The sequence below is a fragment of the Micropterus salmoides genome, unplaced genomic scaffold (assembly GCF_014851395.1).
Source record: "Micropterus salmoides isolate LMB-PRFRI ecotype aquatic unplaced genomic scaffold, ASM1485139v1 Ms_hic_scaffold_20, whole genome shotgun sequence".
Classification (NCBI taxonomy): domain Eukaryota; kingdom Metazoa; phylum Chordata; class Actinopteri; order Centrarchiformes; family Centrarchidae; genus Micropterus; species Micropterus salmoides.
In genome coordinates this window covers 22,115,212-22,142,576 of record NW_024041151.1, presented here as the reverse complement: position 1 = coordinate 22,142,576, position 27,365 = coordinate 22,115,212, and the positions used below count along the sequence as shown (strand labels likewise).

The window sequence follows — 27,365 nt, the reverse complement described above, 5'->3', positions numbered from 1 at the left end:
AAACGGCATCGTTTTATATGGGACATAAAATCATGGAAACTCACCAAAAAGGAAGATTGGCACTTAGGTCTGCACAATGCGTTAAAATGGATTCTGAATGAATTACCACAAATGTCGTCCCATAAGGCCTGTACTCAGTATTTTCTCACTCTGTGTGTGTGTGTGTGTGAAAGTGTATTTTTCAACAAAAACTTCAGTTCCTCATTGTTATTAACCTTGCACTCTTATGTGAAGAGCTTAATTCCTTAATGATATGAGCACATTTGAAAAGAAATGGCATGATTATGCAGTAACCGACAGCACACTCAAAGGCACATCAGCTGGACACACCTTGCTGGGAATGAATTTACAACCTGTTGGTTACAGGATGGCCTCACTTTCAGCGTCAACAAATCAATCAAGTGCAGCAGCTTGAATGTATACCATATCAATCAAATGATTGATCAACATGCAATATATGGCCAAAAGTGTGTTGGCAGCCCTGTTCACATACTTCTGTGTACTTTTGGTCCGGGGTTGTTCTTCATGGTTTTCATTAGTTTCAATCAAGGAAACTCAGACAGCTATAGCATCTAATGTTTTATGATTTCATTGCACTTCCAGCTTTGTGGCAACAGTTTGGGGAGGGTCTTTTGCTGTTTCAACATGACCGTGCCCCTGTGCACAAAATAAGGTCCATAGAGCAAGCAAAGAGCCGTGACCCCAACCCCACTTGTAGCTGAATGGGAGCAAATAGGTAGTAGAGGTAGTAGAAAGAGTGGAGACGGTACATATGGGTGTAATGTTCCTATCTCCACATACTTTTGGCCATGTAGTTTCTATGCTTTACACTATACACGTGATGCATTTATGTGTCTCATCTTTCGGCTACTCCATGTTTTGGACTTGTCTGCCCATCAGCCCGAGTAAACAAGAGCTATGTTAATGTGAACGTTAAGGGCTCTATTAGTGCTGCAGACAGGAAGCGGAACAACCGGGGGCTTTTTGTATATGTCTATTATTAATGAGGACTGGAGGTTAATCTACCGCTTAATCACCAGGCAACATAGAGAGTGATGCGGAGACACAGGGATGGAGGAGGTGAAAAAAAATGGAGAGAGTGGAAAGAGTTGGTTTTCCACAAGAATCAAAAAAACGGGCTTCGGTGACCTCCTCAACTATAATACCAATCAGCATGAGTTTGTCCACATCTGTGGATGTGTAAAAACCTCTGTAACTGTCCCCGTGACCATTAGTTAAAACATGAGATCATGCCATTAGTGAACTGGGTTCACAACACATATAGACTGAAGTAACTCAAGTATATTATCTGCTGCCTTTTAGTTTGCGGAGGTAAACACTGATCATTCTGGCTTAATTTTAAAGACAGAAGATTGTCAGTATAAAACAAAACATCACACCTTTTCCTGCATCGGGATGTTTTAGGCAGGGCACTATGTTAGGAAATACATGCTCTTGTGTGTGTACCTGGTGCTCGTGTCATCACAGTGTCACCTCAGCATGTCCCCCATGACAAGCTTCAATTGTGTAATCCTGTGATCCGGCTTGTAATCCCTACAAACATACAGTACAATATAAGAGATCTCTGTCAGATTACATGGTGTAGAGTTGATCTCTATTGTTAATGTGTTGTTAAAAAATAAACAGAGAAAAATCTAATTTAATGTTCTCTTTTCATTTAACTATGACCTGCAAAATTGGGATGACTCCACGCACACAGTTTAACAGTGACACTGTGAAGTTTGGTACATTTAGATCTAACTGTCATGTTTTTGGCAAATAGTTGTCCAAATAATCATCTGTGTTAACAGAAATATACTTCTGTTTGGACAAAATAACTCCTGGTACATGTAATCATCCCATGTCATTGTAAAACATGAGTTTAAAAACAAAATATGGTAAAATATGAAATCGGATACCAAACCTGACCAAAAGCAGTCTTTTGGGAAGAATCAGCTCACTGGCAATTACTGCTCAAACATAAAAAAGCACCACTTTTATTTTTCAATTATTTGATTTTTAATTATTTGATATTTGTCTTAAATGCAGTTCTGCTCAAGGGCTCGCCATTATAGATAGAGGCTGGCTTTTTAAAGAGGGGCCACTGGGCAAAATGGTAAACAACAGAATTAAATGGTAATAATTATTGTTCCCAAAAATAATTATTGTTCGGCCGCTTATCTGCTCTGGTTTTTAAATAACAACAAGTATTAGTTGTCTTTTTTTTTTCTTCCTGTTAGCCAATAGTGTGTAGATGTGTGTGTCTATGCGTGTGTATGTGAGGATGAGGTGGCTTAAGTTGAACCACATATGGAGGGCGGTGATAGACGCACATAAGAGGCACAATGACACACACACACATAGACCTACACACACATTCACATGCTGTTGAGTTTACAACAAACAGCAGGTTTTGCAGATAACAAACACTATATACTGCATGTTATTTTATCAAAGATGTAAACATTTTTATGACCATAAGAATTAAAACTCAGTTATTATGTACTTTAATTACTTTTAGCTACTTTCTGATTGGTTTTCCATATTGTTATGGTATAATGTACTTGTACATGTTGGAAAAACCTGACATTTGGGAAATGTATAGGTTCGATTTTGGAAATATTTTGACAGTTTTGGAACACTAATAAAATGTCCTTTCACTTTTCTCACACATTATTTTTTGAAGTTATTCTCCACATGTGTCTTTAATGACTTTTCATAAACAAAAAATACCTTTTTTCTTTGACACAACAACTGTGGCTCTTACAAACAGGATCATACGCAGCACATATGGGTGGATCTGTATTGTTTTTGATGTGCTAATCCCCCACATTAAAACTTGTCTTCAAAACAGCTTTTATCATTATTTTTGCTGTTATTATTCTGCCTGATCTCTTGCGTAAATACCCTTCTACAACAGTGTGTGAACAGAAGGATTACCGACAGGGCTGAAACAGACACTGATCTGACAGCGCTGACGATGACAGAAATGTGAGTCCTTACTGTTTTTGATAGTGATATCACAACAAGCTTGAGCCACATGTGTAAATTGATAAACACACATACAACGCATGCTCGCTGACATAAGTACATACACAAACACACTGTGCCTTTTTAATACATACACAAATATTAGACACTACAACATGTTTTTCATGTCTATTTTTGGTGGATTAACATTCCACTCAATATTAATATAATCTATTTTTCACAACCAAATGACAGATGTTATGAATAAAGGAGAGAATGAAAACATGTTTAATACCAACCCTGGACACCCACTGAGGTTCATTCATATACGCAACATTATCCTTAGATAAGGACTTATTTTTGAGTTTGATTACATTTTAGAGTGATAATCAGGGCAGTTAACTATTTTTTAAAAAGTAACTTTGATGTATTGTGTTGTAAACTTGTTGTTGGACATTGGTGTTGCTTTTCAGTTTTGAGTTTGAGTAACATCAGTCTAGGCATGATTGCCTTAACATATAGTAAAATACCTTGCCAGCTAATTTCTACATGGATGCCATTCTAAAATTGTCTACAATTAGGACACATACAATCACACTCTGTGACCTGATGTCAAGTCAATTTTATTTATTTAGCCCAAAAGCATTTCAGAATCAGAATCAGCTTTAGTGGCAGGTATGTGTACACATACAAGGAATCCATCCATCCATGCATCGTCAACCGCTTATCCTGTGTACAGGGTCGCGGGGGGCTGGAACCAATCCCAGCTTACATTGGGCAAAAGGCGGGGTACACCCTGGACAGGTCGCCAATCCATCGCAGGGCCATACAAGGAATTTGACTCCAGATTGTACAATGCTCACGATGTGCTTACTTATACAATAATACAATAACACAAAAATACAGTAATAAAATCAAACACAGCCTACAGTATAGAGAACACATATATACATATATACACACTATTAACAAAAACAAAATAGACATATATGACAACAATCTGTACATTTAGCAGTGTGGCCCTATGGATGGCAATGTCTGTCTGGTGGTCTGTTGGCCAGTTGGTCCACTACTTAGGTACAAATTGAAATATCTCAACTATTGGATTGATTGTTATAACATTTTGTACAAATCATGATGGACTCCAGATGATGCCTAACGACTCTGGTGATCCTCTTTTCCTCAGGTGCCACCAGTAGGTCAAAGTTTTAACTTATTTAATGAAGCAGTGTGACATCTACTCAATAGATCTGCACAAAACTGAGTACATGCATTCATGTCAATGTATTCTAATGACACTGATGATCCCCTGACCTTTCCTTTTGCACCTCTAGGCATTTTTGAGTGAAATGCCTCAACAAGCTAGTGAATGGGATTGCCATGAAATTTTGTACAAATATTAAAGATCCCTAGCAGTAAATTTCTAATTGACTTTGATAATCTCATCACTTCACTTTTGATCTAGCACCATCATCTGGTCAAAATTTCAATTCGTCCAGTATTGTAATTTACAGCAATACCTGCTTAACTAATGACCTCACCGATACTTTGTGTTGCCAGTGGGCTAGGTGAACCTGGTATACATAATCTAAACATCAATACATTAGCGTGCAGTTCTAGCTGATGTTAGCATTTTGCGCCAGCTGTATCTAAGTACAGTACCGCCTCTCAGAGCCCCTAGCATGGCGGTAAAGTAGACTCCTAGTCGTGTACCCCACAGTAGCTTATGTCTATTAGAGAGATTACAAAGTCTAAGTCAAACTGAAAAAATGACTGAGAAATTGTTGCCACTTGTGTTCTTTCACCATGACATTTAACACAAAAAAGGATAAACTGAAACAACAAGACTTTGTAAACTGTACTTCATGAACGAGAGATCAATCCCAATTGACAGGAAAATGGTGAATCTCTTGGTTTTGAAGGTCAAAGGTCAGTCAGATTGAATTCTACATGGTGAATGTAGAGAGATCTATTCACAAATGGAATTAGATGTATTTTATCCTCCTCTTTTGAATTGAGAAATCCCCAGAGCCTAGTTTCTAATGTTCAAACCAGTCACACCAGAAGATAATTTCATCTTAAGCACACATGATACAACACAGAGAGAAAACCTGTAACATGTTTACACACATTTTAGTTTGAGTTGTCCTGAGCTGGCCCTGCAATTGACTCTTAAAATAATCTTCCTTCACCCGCTTTCACACTAAAACATGGATTAAAAATCCTAGCTGAGAGCATAAATATGTTTGTTACTTTGGTGTGTGTATTTGGCTGTTATCAAATCCCCACAGCATATTACATTTACAGGGGCTCTGTGCGCTAAGTAAGAATCACAGAGTGTAAAATTGACAGATGGGGCTATTTGGGATTCCTTAAGTGCTCAGGGACACTCACACACTTTGGGTGGGTCTCTTGTCATCAGTCGTGATTTACTTATTTTAAGAGTAACCCCCCCTCTATTGCCAGGCTCACGGACCCTCTCTTCCTCTCTGGGATGAAATTAAGAGCAACATGTTGACTTCTAAATCCAAACATTAAAAACATATGCGGTCCATTAGCATAGTCCCCAGATGTTGTGGCGGTAATCCCAGGCCTTCTGTCGTTCTGATTGGCCCAGAAGTTTAATCACGAGAATGTTAATGCAGAGTATTAGAAACAATGAAAGTGCTCTGTGTGCTGGGAACAGGAAGTGACACATGCAAATACAGGTTGACAGAGTATACAGCATATACATATACAGCAAAAATATGTGGGCAGGCATATACTGTTGCGTACTTTTGGTTTGTTTTTCATAGTTGGAGCTATGCCCCTTAGTTCCAGTTATGTTTTAAAACGTCTGTGGCTGTTCAACCACTTCACAGAAAAACAAACCTACACCCTTCTATGTCGCAAAATTATAGGCCTAGTTGCATTTAATAGCTAAAATCTCAAGTCTAGGGCTGCGTTCGGAAAGTCTTTTTTGCTTAGGAAACTGAGTAAAATGACCTGGAAGTTTTTCAGTGGCAGCCATGATAAGAGCTGTTGGAATTCTCTAAAAGCTAAGGAAAGGTGCCTCAATGCTCCTTTAGCATAGGGTACACCGGACCATCCTTTACGAAAGGAAAGGAGAGAATGCCGTCCCACAATTCCTTGCGGCGGCAACATTGAAAGCGGCGCACGTTCTCAAACTCAAACGATAAAATCCACTGACCACATTTAGCAAAATCCTTCCAATACAGACGCACATTATGATAACTATATATATATATAAAATGTTTTCTACAATAAATTTAAAAAAAGAAATCACCCACCATGACATATAAAGGATGTTGATCACCATGTAAGTTACCATTGGCTATCAGCCTAAGTCTTTTCTCTTTTACGCCATAACTTGCTAATATGATATATATCTTAAACACATATCACAGAATTTCCCCTCGGAATTAATAAAGTTTTTCTGATTCCAATTCTGATTCTGAAGCTGTAAACAATAACTGAGACCCATGCGAGCTCTTACTAGTCTTGTACCGTGAGGATAATGTTGCAGCATGTAGACTCACGTTATGTACAGCAGCCTTCAGTAAAATCAATTAATTAATTTTACTTAAGTCACAGATGCTGATCACCCTCGCCTTAATAAAGGCAATGATCCAGCTGGATGACCTCTAGAGTAGGCGCTTCCCACACATTGATTTATTTGTGGCGACCCGACACATTATCAATGCTCTTTTTTGTTAGGCTACTATTTACAATGGGTAAAATCGTATTTGATCACAGAGCTCCGCGCAGCGCACAGCCTATATTCACTCAGCATCTCCTCTCGCGTCATTCTGTGGGAAACACTGTGTTTACAGACAATAATTGGGATTCATGTTGATGAATGTGGGCAGGAGGGTGAGTGTGAGCAAGCATTCTCAATGTGACAACCCTTTCCATTATTGGGTGGCTGGTAGTCACCCTATCTGCCATTTTGCTATTTTGGTTATGAAGTAATACCTATTTTCCACCATGTTGTCCACCTTTAGATGGCCTGCCTTACAACAACACGGGGCGCAGTGTCAAAGATGCGCTTTTTGTAGTCCATCTTCAGAACATTATAGTTTCATCATGGCAGGCCACGTCAGTAACATCCGCCGTCGCATAATTACGTCGCCTAGAAAAGAGCAGTCGGATTCTCTTAGACCCGCCGTCCTCTTTTCCTAAGTCCTTATGAATTCTCCTTCACATCTTTCCTTGACCTCCATCGAGGTCAAAGTAAGGTGATTAGGAAAGGAGATTTTTTTTACTTTTCGGATGCAGCCTAAATCTAAATCTAAAGTAAAAGTGGTTGCTAAGCAGCTTAAAACTACCTTCGATGAGCAAAATTTTCTTGTCATGTTTCTGTCTGGATTTCATGGTTGCACTGAAACTGATATTCGAGTCTCCAAATGCATGGATATGCAGGACAACACTGTGTTTTGGAATTGCTGCATCTCTTGGCAGCTTTTGACTATGGACCACAATCCTATTCTGTTTCCCTCTTCCATGCTTCCTCTTGGGCATCATTTTAAAGGTACCTCCTATCACTGTTATGTAGAAGATGTTCAATTACATATCATGAATGGCAGGTAAATTCTTACACCTCATTGCAGACAAAACGGAAAGTTCATATTTCTGCGTAAGTATGGCATACAGGATTATTACATGTGTCTGACCAAGTTGAAAATCAAATGTGTTTATTGATGTTCTGAATGGCCATACTGAAAGGTGAGGTGAAAAGCTGGCTGTCATAGAGAGGATGGAGACATGATATAATTGAAATATGGGGATAACGGCGTACATTTTCAGTCTCTGCTTGAAGGCATTAGTTGTGTTGCACTTGGTTGTTATCATGAAAAGTGAAAAGAATAAAAAAGAGAGCTAGAGAGAGAAGTTTTTAACCCTGGCTCCCTACTCACCTGCACAAAGCTGGCCAATCACAGAGTGAAGTGATGTGAATGTGAGTTTGTTGGTTTTGGAAAGCAACAAGCTGTTGAGACTGATGAAATATACCTGCCCCTTAAGCTGACTTTGCCCCTTAGTTGAGGGAAATTCCAGTTTATTTTTCTCTCTTCTTTAAATTCGGCTCTTTCAAAAATCTAGGAAGAGTGTTTGGTTTATTTATGTTTTTTCCTTCTGAGAAACATTACAAAATTCAGGTCCACTGTGGCTTAAACTGACATGGATATGATTATTTCCAGTTTTATTTCACCCCATCTAGACTATTGAAACTCACACTTAGCACTACATCCCTGGATTGCTTACCAGTGTTGACAAAACTACAAAACATTTGAGCTCTACAAAGTCTCCAACATCAGTGCCTGACCTTACTAATTCTTTTGAAGCTGAATGGGAGCAACCAAGTGCAGCCACGTTCCAAACTATGGTGGAAAGCCTCCCCAGAAGGGAGGAGGCTGTTTTAGCTCCCATGGTTTTGGAATGAGATTTTCAACAATTCCATAGGGGTGTAATGTTTGGGTGTTCAAATCCTTTTGCCATGCAGTATATGTTTGTGCATATACTAGATGTTTGCTTGTACTTATGTACATCCCACACACTCTAGCGCGAGTACAGGAAAGAAATGCAAGGTCATGTGGTGCAAAAAGGCGATTTAAAATGGTTATTTTTCAGACATCGTTTTAAGATGATCCTCTCAGTGTCTGATCTCTAAATGAACGCTAACGTTTAAATCCCCCTCTCTCTCTCCTTTTTCGCCTCACTCTCTTTGATCCCAACCTGTTAAACCTCTGAGTTGTATTTGAATCCCAGGGGCCACAAACAAGATTTTTAAGTGAAAGTAGATCTTTAAATGTGCTGGCCTTCTTAGCCATTTGGGTGATGTATGCTAACAGATTTGAAGCTGTCTAAGCACTCCAGTACTGCACGTTGTTTTAACAAATTTCTGCCATTGATGAAAACAAAAAAGTATTTGTATGTACCTGAAAAGATTAAATTCTTTATTTATATATTTAGATTATATTCAACATTATTTTAACAGACATTTATAATAAGATCAAGAATCCCCTTTATGAGGGGATTGCTAAATCTCTGATTTCTATGGGAACCAAGAAAGCTATAACCTTGTAGTTCTAACGATAAAAATATAAAGTAAGGGATTATGCATAGTCTCCTTTTTATTTATATACAGTCTATTATAGTCTCATCCTTGAATTTGAGGCAGAGTAGAAGCACGATAGGCCTCTGATCATTTATTGTCCTCTATTAGAGGAAATTTGTTTCCACAGTCTATACACACATAAGAACAATTAAGGAACATCAATCAATCAAACTAACACAATCACATAGCCACAAGGAATACAAAGGGCACACACTCCGTTTAAGAGCCTTTAAAAGCATTAGGAATGATGCTTCATTGTAGTGTTGTTCTGAGTAAGGTAGTGTGGAAATAGATGTGGTCTGGTTAAGCAGATCAATTAACAGCCAACAGAAAATAAAACATTACAAATACAGGTAACAGAAAGGCAGACACATCTGCTGATATGTTACTAGCTTTTCCACTGTGATTAAAAGACAAATCCATCTATTAGCAGCTGTCTGTTCATGTACTTCATACATGTATTAAGTGTTTCAGATTATCAGATATTGTTAAGAGTGTTTGCTGGTCATGGCTGAAAAGCCCATTTATAGCAAAGACTCTATTGTGTGAACTGTAAACAAAACTTCAGTCATCCTATCACGATGCATACCTAGAGGACATTTTTAGGTCCACTAGGTGCTGTCAGAGACTGCTAGGCTGTGAATCCTATAGTCCAGAAATGTGGGATTAGTTAAGGCTGTTGCCTCTCCAGCTGCAGGTCAGTTTTATAAGCCTCTAAGATGTATTTGAAAGATAAAATTCATCCTCGGCCAAAGGTCACTTATTTCAGCAATATCTAAGCTTTAGTTCATATTTGCACACACGTTTCTGTGTACATACTGTACATCAAGCACACCATAGTGAATGTGTGGTGTGGAAATTTAGACTGACATGTAATATTATCACACAACTTATTTTGAAATCTCAAATCTAGTTAATGTGCTGTTCCTGGATTGTGATGTTCACTGTATTAATCAAAACCTGATTAATTTAATGAAAAATATTTCATTCCTGATTATTTCTTTGTTTCCGTCATTCTGCAATTACACCCCCAAAAACTAGTCGGCAGTAGAGGTACAGCGTCCACTGTGTTGACTTTTTCCGGCCGAGCAGGCTAACTTCCAGTTTAGCCCTCCGCTAACGTAAATGGGGGTAAAATTGTAAACGTACAGCTGGTGTAGCCTTTTCAAATGTTACTGACCGAATGGATCACATTCTGATAGCGAAACGAGTATTTTCGCTCGGGTTGTGACGGTCAAATATACTGATTCACTGTGTTACAGCCGCCGTTTTGGCCGCTAGTAAATGTTACTTCAAAGCGCGGGATACTTCCATTCGGCTCGGAGGCATTGCGAAGCTACGTAGCTGACCAATCACAGAGCTTACGGTCCGTGTCGACTCGATGTGTAGTTACATTTTTGAGAAGGTGCATGTCAGGCGACGGCGTAGCCTCTGCGTAGCCCCGTTGCCTACGGCATTACCTACGACGTTGATTTGACACAGAAGTATAAATTGCACTTAATGAGTTACAATATCACTAATAACATTACAGTTGATAATCCTAGTAATGGTCTGCAACATTGACATTTGGGAGTCAGCTTGTCTGCTTGTTAAACCCCCATGTCTCTCTTTCCATTGCTACATGTGTTAAATACAGAAGATGCAATGTGTAGGTGGAGGATTTGGAGTTGTTTAAAAGGTATACAGCCATCTAATACACACACATATGCAGATGACATATGGCACAACATATGGATGTTGTAATAACTAAACCTGACGGTTGCATAAAGACAGCTTATTTATTTTAACTGAAAAATTAGCACGGCATGGGCCCTAAGTTCCTGAGTACTGCTCAATACTTAAAGGCCATGTGTAATTCAAGCCTATAGCTTGTTTGTAAAATGTCAATGTTGGAGTTACAAGGTAGATGAAGAGGTAGATAGAGACACATGGCGTTTTACAGTAATACCATTCATATAGGTCAAATAGGCATCAAGTCATTTAGCTGCTGTACTGGTTGATCTGTGACTGCTGCGTATTTACCAAGGATATCAAATCACTCTCTTTCTGTCTCCATTAAGACTTCCTGGTATTTACAGCAGCTTTAACATAGCATGACATCTGAACATTTAAGTAATCGAGAGTTATAATAAGATCAGAGGTTTGGCCAGCGGTGGATTTCCAGGCAAAGGATTAGGGTTAAGGTTAAGTATTTCTTGACCTTCTGAGATGTAAATAATCTCAATGTAAGGCCACCTTATTTTGCAATTTATTTGGTTGATTGAATTATTTTATGTATTCTACTGGAAACCAGGATTAGAAACATGGTAAAAGTTTATAATTTATTTATTTGCAAGGATAGTACATATTAACATGACAGCTCAAAATATGCCAGAGTTAGCCAAAAGGCTATTTTTCATCTGTAGTCCTAGGCCCGATGTACAATAGGCACCCTGAAAATAGGTAATAGGTAAAACAAATTGATTGTCACATGGCAAAAATACAATAAACATTACATTTGCTACAGTAGCAGGAATAGGACGCCAAAACAAACTTAAGAGAGCTTAAGTAGAAATGCAGCTGGAGGCGACAGAACATAAGAGCACAAGCTGCAGTTCATAAAACAACTACAGTCAATATTAAGAACACAGTCAAAGACATTAGTCAGTTATAATACAAAGCTTAAGAGGCAGAGTAAACATTAAAATGCAGCAGTATCGAAATTAATTAAAAAAAACATGCAAGATGACTCAAGAACGCGGCGGTGGAAGTTCAGTGCTGGCATGTTTGACTGCTAAGGAGCCAATGTTTTAATGATGAATGGAATACATTATAACTATTAATTTCTCTGATTGACGTTGGGATGTTGTTCCATTCTTTTGAAGCTTTAATAGAAAAGGCTGACTGACTAAACGCAGTTTTCCTGAATGGAATGACACAGTCCCCTCTGGATGTTCCTCGAGTGAGCTGACTGGAGTTGGACCTTAAACTCAGAAACTCACTAAGAGGTGGAGGGGCCAGGCCATGAAGGATTTCATATGCTAGACAGATACTTGTGAACTTAACAAAATTTTCCCAACTTAATAAATTATAGTTTGACAGAATATTGCAGTGATGAAATTGACGTGGTTTCTTATCCAAAACTTTAAGTGTTTGGGACTGTATTGGTTTTAAAGTGGTGTGGTTGGCCTGAGACCAGATGGTGAGGCAGTAAGTCATATGCGAAAAAATCAGTGAATGCATAAACATTTTGGCTGCTCGCAGTTATGCCACTGAATGGCATGGCTGTCCCTCATCTGGGTGGGTGTGGAGTTTGATTTCCCATGTGAAGGTAACGGGTAATTGGGACAGCAAGCACTGGAGATTTACCATTTATAAACACACACAAGGATACACAAATGTATACATTAATATTTGTCCACAGCTTAGAAATATAGGTTAACGCTACAAAAGTAAGTAGGAAGAGATATGCATTATTGGTCCCAGATGTTTCCATTATGGTCTTATTGTTGTGCGACATAGGTTTTCAGGATTAGAATTAAAAACATATGCAGCTCATGTGTTGAAATCTTAGAAGTGCAGATTTCCATATAGGATACACAATAAAAGTAGTTGACTTTTCTATAAAATACTATATCTTTAATTCAGTGTATGGGTTACTGCTTATCTGGTTCTGAGTAGCAGTGCCAGTAGGGTAAGTAAGGCAGGCGAGACTTTCTTCTCCCCAGCCATATTCTCCAGCTCTGCTTGACTGATCCTGAGGCAAGGCTGGACATCGGGATTCTTATTCCAATCAGATGCACAAACAACCTCAGTTGGCTTCTTTCAAGGCTACTGTGAGTTAATTCTGGATGGTTGAGCTCCTAACTCTCTAAGGTTAAATTCTGGAATGTCTTGGACCATGAAAAAAGTGGTAAATCGAGAGCTAGGACTTCAGACTCTCCATCATCACCATGACGGTCTGGCACCATGCCCACATCACTTGCATTGATCCATCTGCTGATGATCATGCACCATCTTTCCCTCACTAATGATTCAGTGAACAAGACCCCGAGTTACTTGAACTACTTCACATGAGGCAGCAACTCTATCTCAACCTGAATGGAGCAATCCACAAGGCCTCAGACTTGGAGGTGCTGACTATGATTCAAAAACCTCAGGGTTTTACCTTGTGAGTTGGTTAGCAAAAGTGTTGAGCCACTGATGATAAAATCCAGCTGGTCAACACAGTGCTTGAAGTGGAAAAAAGTAGGTGCCAGTTCAAAATTCAAAATATAATGAAATATAATTCAGATAATTTAATAATCAGCTTTACACAATGCAAATATGTTTCTTCTATATTTCAACTGCATTGCATGTTTTCCTTTTGTGCATTGTTTCATTTGTTATTTAACATTTCTTGTTGCTGTTTTTTAAGATTATTTTTAACAAAAGCGTTCAAAAAGTGATGGAGACATTCAGATTCTGGCCTGTCCCCAGCATCCCCAGTGTAAATGACACCTATCTGTCAACACTTTTAAATGTCCCCATCCAGGCTGTGATTGGTCGGTTCACGACAAGTGACATTGACGAGCGACATTCAGCACACTGCTGCTTGAAAGACATGCCATAGAGCTTCTCTTCTCCCTCGTCTTTCTCCGCCGACAGAGATAAGGAGGCAGGCGAGAATGGGAACAGGTGAGCATCACGTAGTGCTCAGAAAACCTGATATGGAGAGGGCACAGGAGAGTTCCGGCAGCTTGGGAGAAGTCCCGGTACACAAGAAAATGTCCCGGTATGCCAAAGAGTAAAATATGGAGGTGCTGTACTGCAAACTTCATCTTAATGCAGACTCGACTGGGTAAAACGCATGTCGAATTGGTGATTATCAAACTCACTTCAGCCTGGTGTCTGACCTGTAGTAGGTGAATTTTATTCTCACAGCCTCTAATTTTCCCAATTTAACTTTTTCCCGACACTGCGACGTTCTGCTCTGTTTAATTACTGCTAATGAACATATGATCAAATTGATCAGGCAATCACCAGCTGAGCTGAATCACAAAGCTAATTTTGCGATCAATCCAGTTACTATCCGATATGTCTCACTCATTAAATATGTGGTCTCTCTAGCACCACTGCTTGTGTTTCCCCTGAAAGTTAACAAGCACTGTATTATATTTCATAAAAATGTAATTTCTTCTGATGTTAGAGGAGGGGCTCTTTATTTCAGGCAAGGAAAGACCTCATTTCCATAAAACTGAATTGGTGGCAAGGGACAACCCTAAGCCTGACGAGACCAAACAACTGCTCTTTTCTGAAGTCTCTGCTCCATAAAGGTGAATTGCTTAGTCTGACCTCTTACCTGGGACACATTTGTCTTGGAGACAACACATGATCCAACATCACTTGGACACACAAACTTTTCCACCACAATAAAGTACAGTAAAGAGAGTATTTCAGACACCACTGACCCCACTGAATATTCTCAACCCTAAATAATACTAGTGTGTTATTGTCACTGGCTCACAGGGTGAGGCAAAATTTACTTAATTTGAGTCTTTGGCTAAAATGCACCTGTATAAAGAGTGAAGATACGAAGTAAAAGCATGGATTATTAAACTTTTAATGGTCAGGCAACATAGGGAGTAAATCCAGCCTCCCACCATGGGATGTAATATCATTACTAACTAGTTATGTCACAGATGGGGAAAGGATGGTGGCAGAAAGAGGCCCATGACCCAGTTTAGATCACATTGCAAAAAGATTATAACTGGAGTCACCAAAAATATGTCTTTGTAATGCATTTTCTGGTCTAATTCCTAAACACTTATTCTACTTATTTTATTGTAACCTTTGAGAAACCATGGGGTGGTTCGGTTTCTGGTCTTTCACTCCTTCCATCTGTGTCATGGGGCGTTCCTCCTGAACCCTTGGAGAGAACTTGACTGATGTGTGACATCGCTTTCTCTCCCCCATGTTCCCCCCCCAGTCCTTCCTCCATCACGTCACACAGCGTGTCCTGCGGGATCCGGGAAATGATTAAGGAAGACAGCTTCAAATACCTTTCAAGTCTCTCCCTGATGGCACCACAAAGTAGGTGGGCATGGAGAAGGTGGGAGTTGGCAAGAGGAGAATGCCAAGCTGCCTGGTAGAGAATGGAGGTAAGGTGAATATTTGATTGTATGGGTTCTGATGTATGTATGTGTGTAGGTGCCTGTCTATGTCTAGAGTTGAAGGTGTGAGTGTGTCATTTGCATTTGAAACCAGTATACTGTATGCAAATGGTTATGCATGTGTGTGTGTGTGCGTGTGTGTGTGTGTGTGAATGTAAGGATAAGAAAGAAACACAAAAGAGGTGCAGATATGAGGAAAACTGAAAGATCAAGTTTGGCCTTTTGAGCTCCCGTAGAAGAAGATTTCATCTCCTTTAAATTTGTAATATGCTTCACATGTCTTGATCACAGTGACATACATAGAGGGTCCCTCATTGTGACATGCTGCTCATTGTGGCATGACAGGGTGTGTGCATGTGTGAATACATATCTTTGTGTGTATGTCTATGTACAGTTATGTGCCTATGTAAGTGTGCGCATGGGTCTATGTGAGGGAGAGATAATGAGATCTTGTTCAGCTGAGGCCTGGTCTTGATCCCCAGAAGCCCTGGACTCATTTCAGTGAGAAACCTCTGAACAGAGTGAATACGAGACTGAACACCTCTGGCAGAAACACAAGCCTGGTCTCATGTACAGGGAGGGATCCAAGCGGACCATGAGCCCGTTATGCACTATAAGCCTATATAAATCCAGGATGATGGTCATTGTTGTTTTTTGAAAGGATATTTTTATTTGTCATTATTACTCAATTTCCATTTTCCTTTTTTTACAAGGAATACTATAATCTGTGTTGTTCCTCTGCTTTCACCTCACTCAGTAATCAGTTCAGATGCTTTCTATCTTTCTCCTGCAGGGCTTTTCTTAGTGTCTACCTTTTCTGAGCTGCCCTTTTTTTTAATCTCAGACTGTACAGCAGAAAGATGGTGCACTGGAACTTGTTTGATGGCCCAAGCGGGGGGGTTACTATTTTATTTAAGATGGCATCTATGACCCTAATTTTATGTATTTCAACAGAACAGTATCTTAAAAATATATACATTTCTATGTTTTACCTCTGTAAATTTGGTTTTGTGTCAGTTGGAATAATTCCAGTTAAATTTCAGAAAAGACCAGGATTATAAGAACAGTAAACCTTTTAAAAAGCATCTACTCACTGTAAATTCAGCACTGTAGTTAAACCCTCTTTAATCAAACTAAATTCTTCTGTCCAGTCATATATACCAACATTAGTCAAGAGGTCAGTCTATTAACATAAACACCAGCATGTTCACAAATAACTAAATAAAGGAGTTCACAGTTTGCAACAACTCTATTACATAACCATGTTTAGATAGTTTGTTTGATAGTTGAGGCAATGTTAGAAATGCTGTGTGGTGCCCTAGAGACTCCGAGGTATCACAGGAATGTAAGTATAAACACCTAATGCAAGCTGTAGGTCTTCTGGTATTAGCTGTCAACCCCCAAAATACACATTCATACATACCGGGAGCAATGTGGGGTTCAGTATTCTGATAAGTGGATCTACCCCCTCAGCCACAGCCACCCTACAACACTACATACAACACTAGCATTATTCCTGAATGAAAAAACACAGCCTCCTCACTGATGTCAATGAGACCACGGAGTTGGCACAGCAGGGGTTGCGACGCTGAGGGCTCTGGCTAAAAACACAGGGTTCATCAACAAAAACATTGAATCAGACTCAATCAAATACATGCTAACCCATATTCGGGGTAATGTTTACCATAGTTGTAAACTCCTGTCTTCCTTCCTTCATTTCTCACTCTTCCCTCATCCACCCTCCCTCTTCTCTCCATGCCTGTCAGCTAGCGTCGCCACGTGAGTTAGCCAAAGCTATCACTGTTCCCTTTTCTATTTGGCATTGTTCAAACTAAATGGAAACAAGGTAATTAGCTTGTTACAATTAAAGCGAGACGAGCGGATGAATTGTAATCACCCGCAATGGAGTTCCTGCTTTCTCCCCTGCAGCCTCCAACAGGCCAGCTGAGCTATCCTCATTTGCATAATTAAAATATACAAATGATAATGGATTTTGTAGTCAATGTCCAGAGGCTGCAGAGGCAGGGATGAGAAGAAAATATGAAATCACAATAACAACCACGCTGCCGTCGCCTAGAGGGGAGGGACGGGGGAGGAGGAAAGGAAGGAGATGGGGAGGAAAGGAAGGGGATTGGAAGGAAAGGAGGATGTGGGGCTATACTGGAAGAGATGGAGAGAGAAAGAAGGATGGGGAGATAATGGAGGGTAAATGATAGAAAAGAGAAAAGACAGCCTGAACATGAGGGAGAGCAGAATAAAGGTGGACCAATTACATTTGCAAATAGCACAAGCCTGGCCTTGGCCTGCATTGCCCTCCCTCTGGGGAAGTCTTTTGCCTGATTACATGAAATTGGGATAGAATTAAACATCTAAGAGTTGTCCTAAGACAAACTGAAATGAAATTAGAACCCGACTTCTTTTTTACCTTGGAGCGCCACAGAGCCGCACGACAGGGAGGGAAGGAGAGACGGAGGGATTTTCGCAATTAGGCGAGGGACAATGTCGGTGAAATTAGGCCTCAGAGCTGAGTTCATTTTTCCTCAGCCTTTTCTTTTTTTCCCTCCTCTGGCATTCTGTATAGTTTTCTCTCTTTTTGCTGTCAAAAAGTTCGGAGGCGAAACAGCTGTGATCTCTTGATGCTCATGTGGTAATGGGTTTCAGACACACACACAACCCCACTACACCAAAATACATTTACATACACACACTTGCGTGCCCTGGTGATTTGGCCTGTATGGCAGCTCAGTGAACAAAGAGTGTAGCATTAGAGTGGTATGTGCTGGGAGCGCTGGGCACAGCCCCAAAACAACAACTGAACAGCTCTCCAGTCACCAAACAAACTTATTCCCTCTCTACAGTAAAGGTTTGAGGGAGGGGGCTCTTATGTCTAGTGAGAGGCCTCCTTAAAAGCACAAGTGTTACTTTCCTTGTCAAAGAAAAGAAATGATATCTTTGCTTAGGGGTTGACAGAGATCCTCTCTGCCTCTCTCCCAGTTTAATTCAGCACTTTCTTTTATTTTGCATTTTCTGTTCTAGATCCACCTTGTATGAATGCAAAATAAATGGAACATTTGACTTGTCACCTGATTAATTATTTCTGATGTAAGATAAAGATGCATATGATACAATTCTTCTAATTTTATTACCAACAACCCCACAAACCTAAACAACTATATATGTTGTTTCTCATTACCTTCCTAACTAGCACGAGCGTTTTCTGATCCAGCACCTAAATCAGCAAATAACATTGCATGAAAGTGGCTTCCAAAATTGAGAAAAATGATTGATATGAACTGAGTGTGACCGTTGATGAAGACAGATGAAGTCAGATGCAGTTAGAAGCTCCATAAAAAAGCTAGATCAGAAAATTTTGTCAAATTGATATGACTTATTGTCAGAACTGCCACTTCTATGGTTAATATTTGATTATGTGTAAGCACAAAATCTGCTTGTTTAAGGTTATGGTAATCATGGCCATGGTTAAAATAAACCAGCATTGACTGTTGGTGGGATACAGGATGCGAACGCCGGTCTCCCGTGTAAAAGTTATACTCTTTTGTGAAACCAACCATTGACCCTATATCCTCCGTAAAAGGTTTTGCAGACACTAACTGTAACTCATTGCTCCTGCCTTTGCCCCTAACAGACAACAGTCATTGTTAACAAAAATACAAGATGTACCCGTCAAACAAAGGAAACTGTTTGTTTTGCTGTAAATGTTGAAACAAACAACCAGTGGTGATGATTTTTTCTGGTGAGGATAATCTTTGTCTTATAGTCATTTTCTTTATACCCCCACCCCTCCCCTCTATCTCAGGAAGGATTTATTCTGCATCTATGTCTTTGATTGTATGTTTTGGACTCTTTCTCTTCTTTTCCCACAGTTTTTTCCTTATCCCTTCTCTTTGTTTCCCTTTGTGATGAGTCAAATGCTCCTCTGTTGCTTTCTTTCCCTCTTTCTCTTTAGCTCCCTTCCTCTCCCTTCGTTTGATGCTATTCCCTCGAAAACTGTATTACCAGCGTGTGTGCAATGAAATGAAATGTTCATGGTGGTGTTTGACGGTTCCCTCCGTCTCTCTATTTAAATAGTCATTTTCTCTTTTCTTCGCCGCTTTTGTTTTCATTCTCTCCCTTCATTCCCATTGAGACACACATACTCTTTTCTCCCCTAATTCTTTTCTTTTCTCACTGCATCCCTTGTCTTTGTGTCCGTACTCCCTTTTCTCAGGTATATACAAATGTACACTTTGTGCTTTTATTAAGTGTATCTTCCTCAGTTTTAATGTGTTTGTATATAACTATAAGTGTGTTTCCCTGTTTGCATCGCCCCCTCCTCTCTTCAGCTTTCTCTGTGTGTGTGTGTGAGTGAAAGCAATAACAGTGGCAGAGCTGTAAGTAAATAATGAGGAGTAATCAAAGTTAATGGAACCCAATGGGAGCCACAGCTTCTGTGTGTGGCAATAATCTCATTTAGGAAGAGAGGCAGATTTAGTGGATAATTGGGGCCTAAGTACTCACTGATTCCCCTGCTAACTAACTAACTAACTGAGCTGCCGATGCTCGTTTTGTTTGCAATCATGCCGATGGAGCCACAGATGGAGCACAAACAAAGAAGAGACGTTCAATGCACTCCCTTGTCTTGTCTTCTTCCTGTTTTGCTTTACTTTCCTCTATCCACTTTTACTCCCGTTATGAATTTGCGTCTTCTCTCCTCTTTTCCTTTCTCCCTCTTTCATGCTCCTTTACTTTCCTCTCACCTCATCTCTTCTTCTCCCATTTCTTTGCCTCCTTTTTCGCTCTCGCTCCTTTCTTCCTTTGCTTTCATCTTGTCTAATCTCCTTCCAGTCCTCCTCTACTCACCTTTTTTCCTTGTCTCCTCTTCTTTGCTTCTGTCCTGTCTTCACCTCATGTCTCATTATCCTTTGCCCTTCCCTCTTTTCTTCTTATCTTTCATTCAGTCTTCTCTGTTTTGCTGTTTCCCTTCCCTCTCTTCCTTTCACTTCCCTGTTGTTTTCATGTCTTCTCTCATTTTCTTTCACCTTCTTTCCCTTCCCCTCATCCCCCTTCTTTTCTTTCTTCCTTCATTTCGTTCCTTTTCTTTCTTTCTTTCTCTCTCTCCCATCTATTGTCGTTTCTTCTCCTCTCCACTAAATTCTTTCTTTTATTCCCCTTGCTTCTCCTCTTCTTTCATTCTTTCCATCCATTCATGTTGTCTTGTCTCCCTTCCCTACTCTTGCCTTTCTTCTCGTCTCCACTCCTTCTTTCCATTCATCCCGTTCTTTCTTTTCTTCTCTAGTTCATCTTTCATTATCCTGTCTTCTCCTCACTTTCAATATTTCTTTCCTCTCTCTCCTTTTCTTTTTGCATGTCATCCTGCCTCCTCCATTCCTTTCATTTCCTTTTTCTTAGTTTTGGTTTTTTATTGCATCCCATTCCACTTTGACCATCCTGATATATTTTCATGCCTTTGCTTCTTTCCTTGCTTCTTTCCTTTCTTCTCATCTCATATATTCTTTCTTTTCTTTATCATGTTTTTTCTCCCCTCCTTTCCTTCTTTTTGTGTCCTTTTCTTTTCTTTTTGCCTTTCTTCTTATCTCCTTCTTTCCTTCCACTTCCTCTCCTCTCCTGTGTGTGTCTAAAGAGATATAGGCATGTACATGTATGACTGTATTTGTGTGCGATGGAATAAATGTAGGATGCTCTCAGTCACACAGCGGGATTCCACTCGGTCTTTGGAAAGACCAGCATGCTTTGCTCCAGGTGTGTGTGTGTGTGTGTTTTTATATGCCACGGTCCTTGCCACAGAGGTGTCCAGATGTCATGACGAAACAACGTTGTGTGTGTGTGTGTGTGTGCTGCTTTTCACTGTGGCAAACTGTAACAGTGAGGCTTTAACCATCAATTTGATAAGAGAATCAAATCATTTACTCAGCATGATGGCTGGACCAGTGCCAAAATCTCCCTCTCTGTCTTTCTACTTATCCCTCAGCTGATTTCCCTCCATCTCATTCTCACGTCTCTTCTCTACTTCTCTCTCTTTTTCTTTCTTATTCTTGTTCATTTTCTCTTGACTTGTCCTCCAGTTCTGTGTTTTTATTGCCACGAATCTCAGATGAACAGTATTAACAAAGAACCCAAATACAAACAGAAATGAACTAGAGAAATAATTAACAAAGTGATAAAACACAGGCAATCTGATTTCCCCTCTGTCTCTTTCTTCAGCTTAGTCATTTCTATAGTCTTTTATTTGGTGTCTTTACTTCTTTCCCTCTTTTTTCTTTTTTCTTCCCTCGTTTCTTTGTACCCTTATTAATTTACTCATTGTGTACACAGTATGATCATGTACAGACAATTTTTTTTGTTGTTGTTTTTACTGTTCTATTTTGAAATTGTCTGCCTCTTGTGTTTTGCTCTACATTATTCCTATCTGTGTCCTCCGTGTTGATAACCTAATGTGTCTCACATGTTTTAATCACCTTGCCAACGTGTGTGTATACGTAGTGCGTGTTCTTTCTTGGTCCTGGTGAGGCCATTGTTTAGTGCCTGGTGTATCTGCCTGTAACCCCTACCTGTTTGTCTACAGTGGTTTTTTTTATTGTGGTTCTCACCTGCCTTCCCTTCCTGGATGTATTGTTCTTTTGTTTTGGGAATTTGTTTTGGGCCTGTGCTCTGTTTGAAGTATTTACTTTTGTTCTGGACTTCTTTCTATGACTGTCTGGACATCGCCTGTGGTTTTTATCTAAGGATACTGAACTTGCTCTGTCTCATGTATCTGGGTCTGGTTCCAAATCCTTGTTTATCCCTGTGTGTACTCAGCACCCATGACACTTTAAGATTTTAGATAATTCTAAACAGCAAACATCATCAGCATTTTATCACAAAGTGCATCATATTGGACAACACTGACTGACAGCTAAGAGTCTAACTCTTGGTCCCAGTGGCAATTAAATCTGCAACTCCGGTAGCATTAGAGCCTTGCTTTGGGTCCAACCTATACTGAGTCATTACTGTGACAGGTTCCTTCCTAAAACCATTCGATGGTTCTACGTACTCATCAAGCAGAGTAATTTTTCCAGGGTGCCAAAAAGCCTAGCAGGTCAGGTCACATATTTAAAAGTGCAATTTGCAAAGCCTTCTAGCTAGATTTAATATTTTTAAGTATGGTTTTGCCACTGTGATTATAAGTATAGTATATGTGTTCAGTGTGTTTGACTACAAACTCATGGATAGTGTCTGTGTGTGTGTGTTGGGAAACAGCTTAAAGCAGCACCGCAGGGCAAAGCTATACTGTAAGAGATGTATTTAATCTGAAGATATTAGACTCAGGTTATTTTTACTTACCATCGCTTGGTATTTAAATGCACAGTTACAGTTATTGTGCGGTCAGATGGTAGTTACTCTTATTGGAGGGGATCTTGGGAAAGCGGGAAGCAGCTGAGATTAAAGGGGCTGTTTAATCAAGGAGTGTGCACACGCACAAAAATACACACTAAAAACACAGTGAAAAGTCACTTGCATACCAAGTACATGCAACAAAAAAAACCAACTGCACAATTACACTTACGCGCCTCTAGAAATAGAAAAACACAATTATTTACCTCTCCCACACACATGCACACACATGCACACACACACAGGTTTGTGCAAATACAAATACATCTAAGGCTTCTAGAAGCTTATAACCACAATGTTTCAGTAAAGACCCCCATTACATAAATGAGCAGGATAAGATGCTTAGACGTTATTTACACACAGGGCAAGAGGGGATTAGGATTGAGCCCTGTCAATCTCTCTTACTTTGTTTCATTTAATTTCACAGTGTCTTGTTTAGTCTTGCTCTCCTTTCCTATTTTACACTGTTGCTTTTTTCTAATTTTCTTCTAAACTCAAATTATGGAAATGTCAGTTGTGTACACAATCCACAAAATATATATAATTAATTAGATTAATTTAAGAATAATGTTATAATTAAAAGATAAATGGTGTTTCATAGATTTACCTCCTTTTTTTAATTGTGTTTTTAAATACTGTGTAATATACATAAACTGTCAGCACACGGTATGTTTGCTAAAAGACAGGACTATAATGGAATTGAGAGGAATGAAATACTGCAAACAGTACAAACAGTATCACTAAGTGAGTCAGAGAGTAAATCGACCTCTGCGTCTGAGGGCTAACTGGAGCGACTAGTCATTCTGTCACAAGTCCTGATTGGCTCATTTAAATACAGCTCAGGTGTAATTGGCTGGCAAATTAAACTGTCATTATTGGACAGGCGAAGAGGGAAAAAAAGCACAGGGGAGTGACAGGGCAAAATGGCCGCCATTCTCCCATGGGAAGAATCTGGGAAATAAGGGGAGACAGACAGATACACACACACACACACAGACACACACTTAGAAACCTCATTCGAAAGTACATTTGATGCATGAACTAACTTAGACATGCATAAATACACGCTGACCATCTGAGTTTCTGCAGACAAATTGACAAAGTGCACATAGGTCGTGTATCTACTTTAGTAGAACTTTACAGTATGACTACAATTTTCTTGGACTTTATTTTTTACTGTCTCTGGAGACTCCTCTTGTTCGCATTTTCTAATTCAGCACTCTATTTCGCATCTCTCGTCCACTCTCTGTTTTGACATGGCTCAGTAATAAAACTGATGGATGGATGGTGACCAGAGCTTTTCCAGGTGAACCCTGACCTCCCTGTGTGTGTGTGTGTGTGTGTGTGTGTGTGTGAGTGACTATGGCCCATCTGTGTGGACTGCTGAGAGCCGCTCTCTCTTTTGCCCTCTTATTCTGACCCACATCCTCAACGGTCAACACTGAGAGCACTCAGGCCCTGGGGAGTGTGTCTGTCTTTCTGTGTGTGTGTGTGTGTGTGTATTTATGAGTGTCAGTACATGCAGGGGTGAGTCTTATGAGGGCAAACATACACACACACAGTTTTTCATGATCTCATCAATGGATTGTGAATACAGTATTAACGATGGCTGGGCGGCCCCTGGCCACTACTTACTGAATCAGATATGTGACATCTGATATGGCTTCAATTTGAAATCCATTTGTAATGCAATATAGCAGTGTACTTCATGTGAGGGTCAAGACCCAAAGTTGGGTCATTGAAAGATCATAATTATTTCAAAGGAAGCAAATGGCCTCAAAAGCTCTTTTTGAAACGACTACTGTATTTACTTGAAAGTCAAACTTTTGTGTGAGGCTGCCCTGTATATGATACAGGGTACTTTCCTGATGTAATATCAAGGTCAAACGCAAGCAAAAACTGTTATAAAGATATTTTTAATTAACACTTTGTCTTATTAAATAATAATTATTGAATAACCTGCCAATTATTTTCTTGATTATTCGATTAATCAATTGGCCTTCAAAATTTCTAAATTTCCCAGAGCACAAGGTGATGTCTTAAAATGCACTGTTTTATACAACCAAATGTATATTTACAATTATATAAAACAGAAAATCAGCAAATTCACACATTTTTGAAGTTGTAACCAGCAAATGATTTTTTTTTGCTTATTGCTTAAAAATAACTTTTAAACGATTAATCAATTATTAGCATACTTGCACTATCAATTAAGTTCAGTTCTAACTGAGACAGACTATAATAAAACACAGACCACTCTTTGTTGTTCGCCTCTATGTTGGTATTTTGTATTAAATCATTCATTCCAAATATTGGTTTTAACCTTTCTGTCCATTATCATTTAAAAGTCATAACTGATTGTTAATATTGGACTAAATTAATGCACCACAGAGAACTAAAAAAGAAGAAATAAAAAGAAGTCTAGCTCTGGTGTATATTTTTAAAAATTCCTAAATGTGTTAAATTTACTTTGATGAGCATTAGCTGTCATGATGTAAACTCCAGCGCTGTGCTGATATTTACAGTCAAAATAAACAAACAAAAAAAAAGATGACAAATGTCCTAACTGCATGAGAAGCATTACACTTTTCCTAACCTCCTACTCTTTCAGAGATAAACTTACAGACTCCAACAACCTCAGCAATAGTGGTGATCAAGGATGGCTACTGTACATGATCACGGTTGAGACACAATTTCCTTTTTAGGTTTCCCTAAAGAGATGTTCCCAGTCACAAATTTGACTGATTGAGCTCTGGGCTACAGTCCGGCAGTTATGTTATTACTATATGCAAACAATACAAAAATGAACCTGTTAAGGTTAAATGTAAAATGTTTGTGTCCTCTCTGTTGCTCAGTAATTACATGGTGTTTACTGCTACACCTGGCCTTACTAGGCAATGGATACAAAGTCTAAGGTTTCAGCAGGGAGCAGTGAATGTTTTGCCTCATGCTATCGTACTATTGATATGTGGTATTTAATATGACATTATAATGGCCAACTGTATTCTACTAATGACATGGTCCAGTGAACCATCTGTCCGGGGAATGAGGACAGCAGACATTAGATCGGCTGTCAGAGGTGATACACGCATACACACTCATAGAGATACTCCATGTGTGCATAGACAGGCACACAGGGTGCCATTAAGTGCTGTTTAGGATGGAAAGCCTTTGCTTAGTGTGTGTTTGAGTGTGTGTTTTGGTGCGCAAAGCTCAAACAAATGGGTACAATCCCTCGACGAACTGCATGTGTCTGAAAGCCCCGTGCCCCTGTTGTGACATCATCTATGAATGTCATAATTGAGGGTCTGTAAATTGCCGCTTTTCCCTGCTCAGCGTCGCCCCATGTGTCAATACCGAGGTTCAAGGTGACGGAGTGGATCAATACGCAGAGACAGGAGCCATCCGCTGAATTTACAGCCCAGTAACAAGAGAGCAACGAAACAGTGCTGCTGTAGCCTTCAGCAAGCTGCTGGTTGAGACTGCAGTGCTGCCAGAGAGCATTTGTCAAACATGCACACCAATGATTCTCCAGGGAATTTTATGTTCTTGTTGTTGTTTTGGGGGATCATTTTGGTCTGAGTTTTACATCAGTCACAGCTGTGGGTTGTATTTTGGTCATAGCTGTGAAAGAGTTTTCATTTGGATGAATAAAAGGCCTTTTGACTTTTTGACTTTTAATATTAACAATGGTTCTGTTCCCTTTCCAGTGAGGACGCAAGCACAATAGCAGGCCCTGAAACACCCAAATGAAATACAGATGTTATTAATCATTACACCTGTGCCTCAGTGATAGAAAGTAACAAAGTGCATTTACTCAAGTAATTGACTTAGAAGTTGTTTTTATTGTGGATTTTGAATTGGAAACAAACCTCCATGCTACACCAGTATCACTGCACTGATCAGGGACTATGGATTTTGTGCCCCGTTTCTGACAGCTTAGTCACACAAGGGATTGTTTCACTGTCGGGATGGAGAGGATGAATTATTACAGCGACCAATAACTCTTTAAAAGTACAAATGGTATGAGTGTTGTATTAAGATGGACATTGAAAAATCAGAGCCTATACTTTAAGGTAAGTTTTGACAGCATGACTGAATATTTAACTTTTACTTAAGTAAAATATCTGAATACTTAACAGAAATGTGTGTCGGAGTGGATCTGCTGCGGAAAAATTATCAGTTTTAGTGGGGACACATGAGGGAAAAGAAGACAAAAGCAAGAATGAAAGTGTATCATCTGTGAACTTCAGAAAACAAACAAACTAAAACACAAAGGCCTTAGTACATTTCTTTGGTCTTGTATACAGTGCTTGTGCATGAATTCATATGCATGCGTGGGTGTGTGCGTGTGAGTGTATGTGTGCATTTATGAATTCATCACAGCAGCTACAGTGTCCAGCAGGCATGGATGTCACAATGATAGTAGGTGAGCTGTGAAGGTGACGATGCCTGCCTGCCGCGTGTGTGTGAGTATGTGTGCATGTTCCAGGTGATGGATTAGCTTCATTTCCAGTGTAAGCCGTCTGTTGTGAGTGAGTATGAGTGTGTGTGTGCTTGAACCCAGGCGGCAGGAGGAGTGTGTAAGTGATACGTGTGTCTGCTGGACCATGCGGACATGAGTATGTGTTTCTGTCACATTGTGTCTATTTATGTCTTTACCTGCATGTTTGTGTCTCTGTTGGTGTGTGTGGCTGTGTGACAGTGGCTGAGTGATGGGTCCAGTATAGCGTGTAGTACAGCGGACAGACGCTGGG

At 39.6% G+C, this 27,365-nt stretch overlaps 1 long non-coding RNA gene across 1 annotated transcript in view; it reads right to left on the bottom strand.

Moving 5' to 3' along the window:
- Positions 1–11,412: 11,412 nt before the first annotated feature.
- Positions 11,413–27,365, bottom strand: part of LOC119914316 — a 102,503-nt gene continuing 86,550 nt past the window's right edge. Inside the window, exon 3 of the long non-coding RNA XR_005446762.1 lies at positions 11,413–11,517. This is a non-coding gene — a long non-coding RNA (uncharacterized LOC119914316). The remainder of the gene's footprint in view (positions 11,518–27,365) is intronic.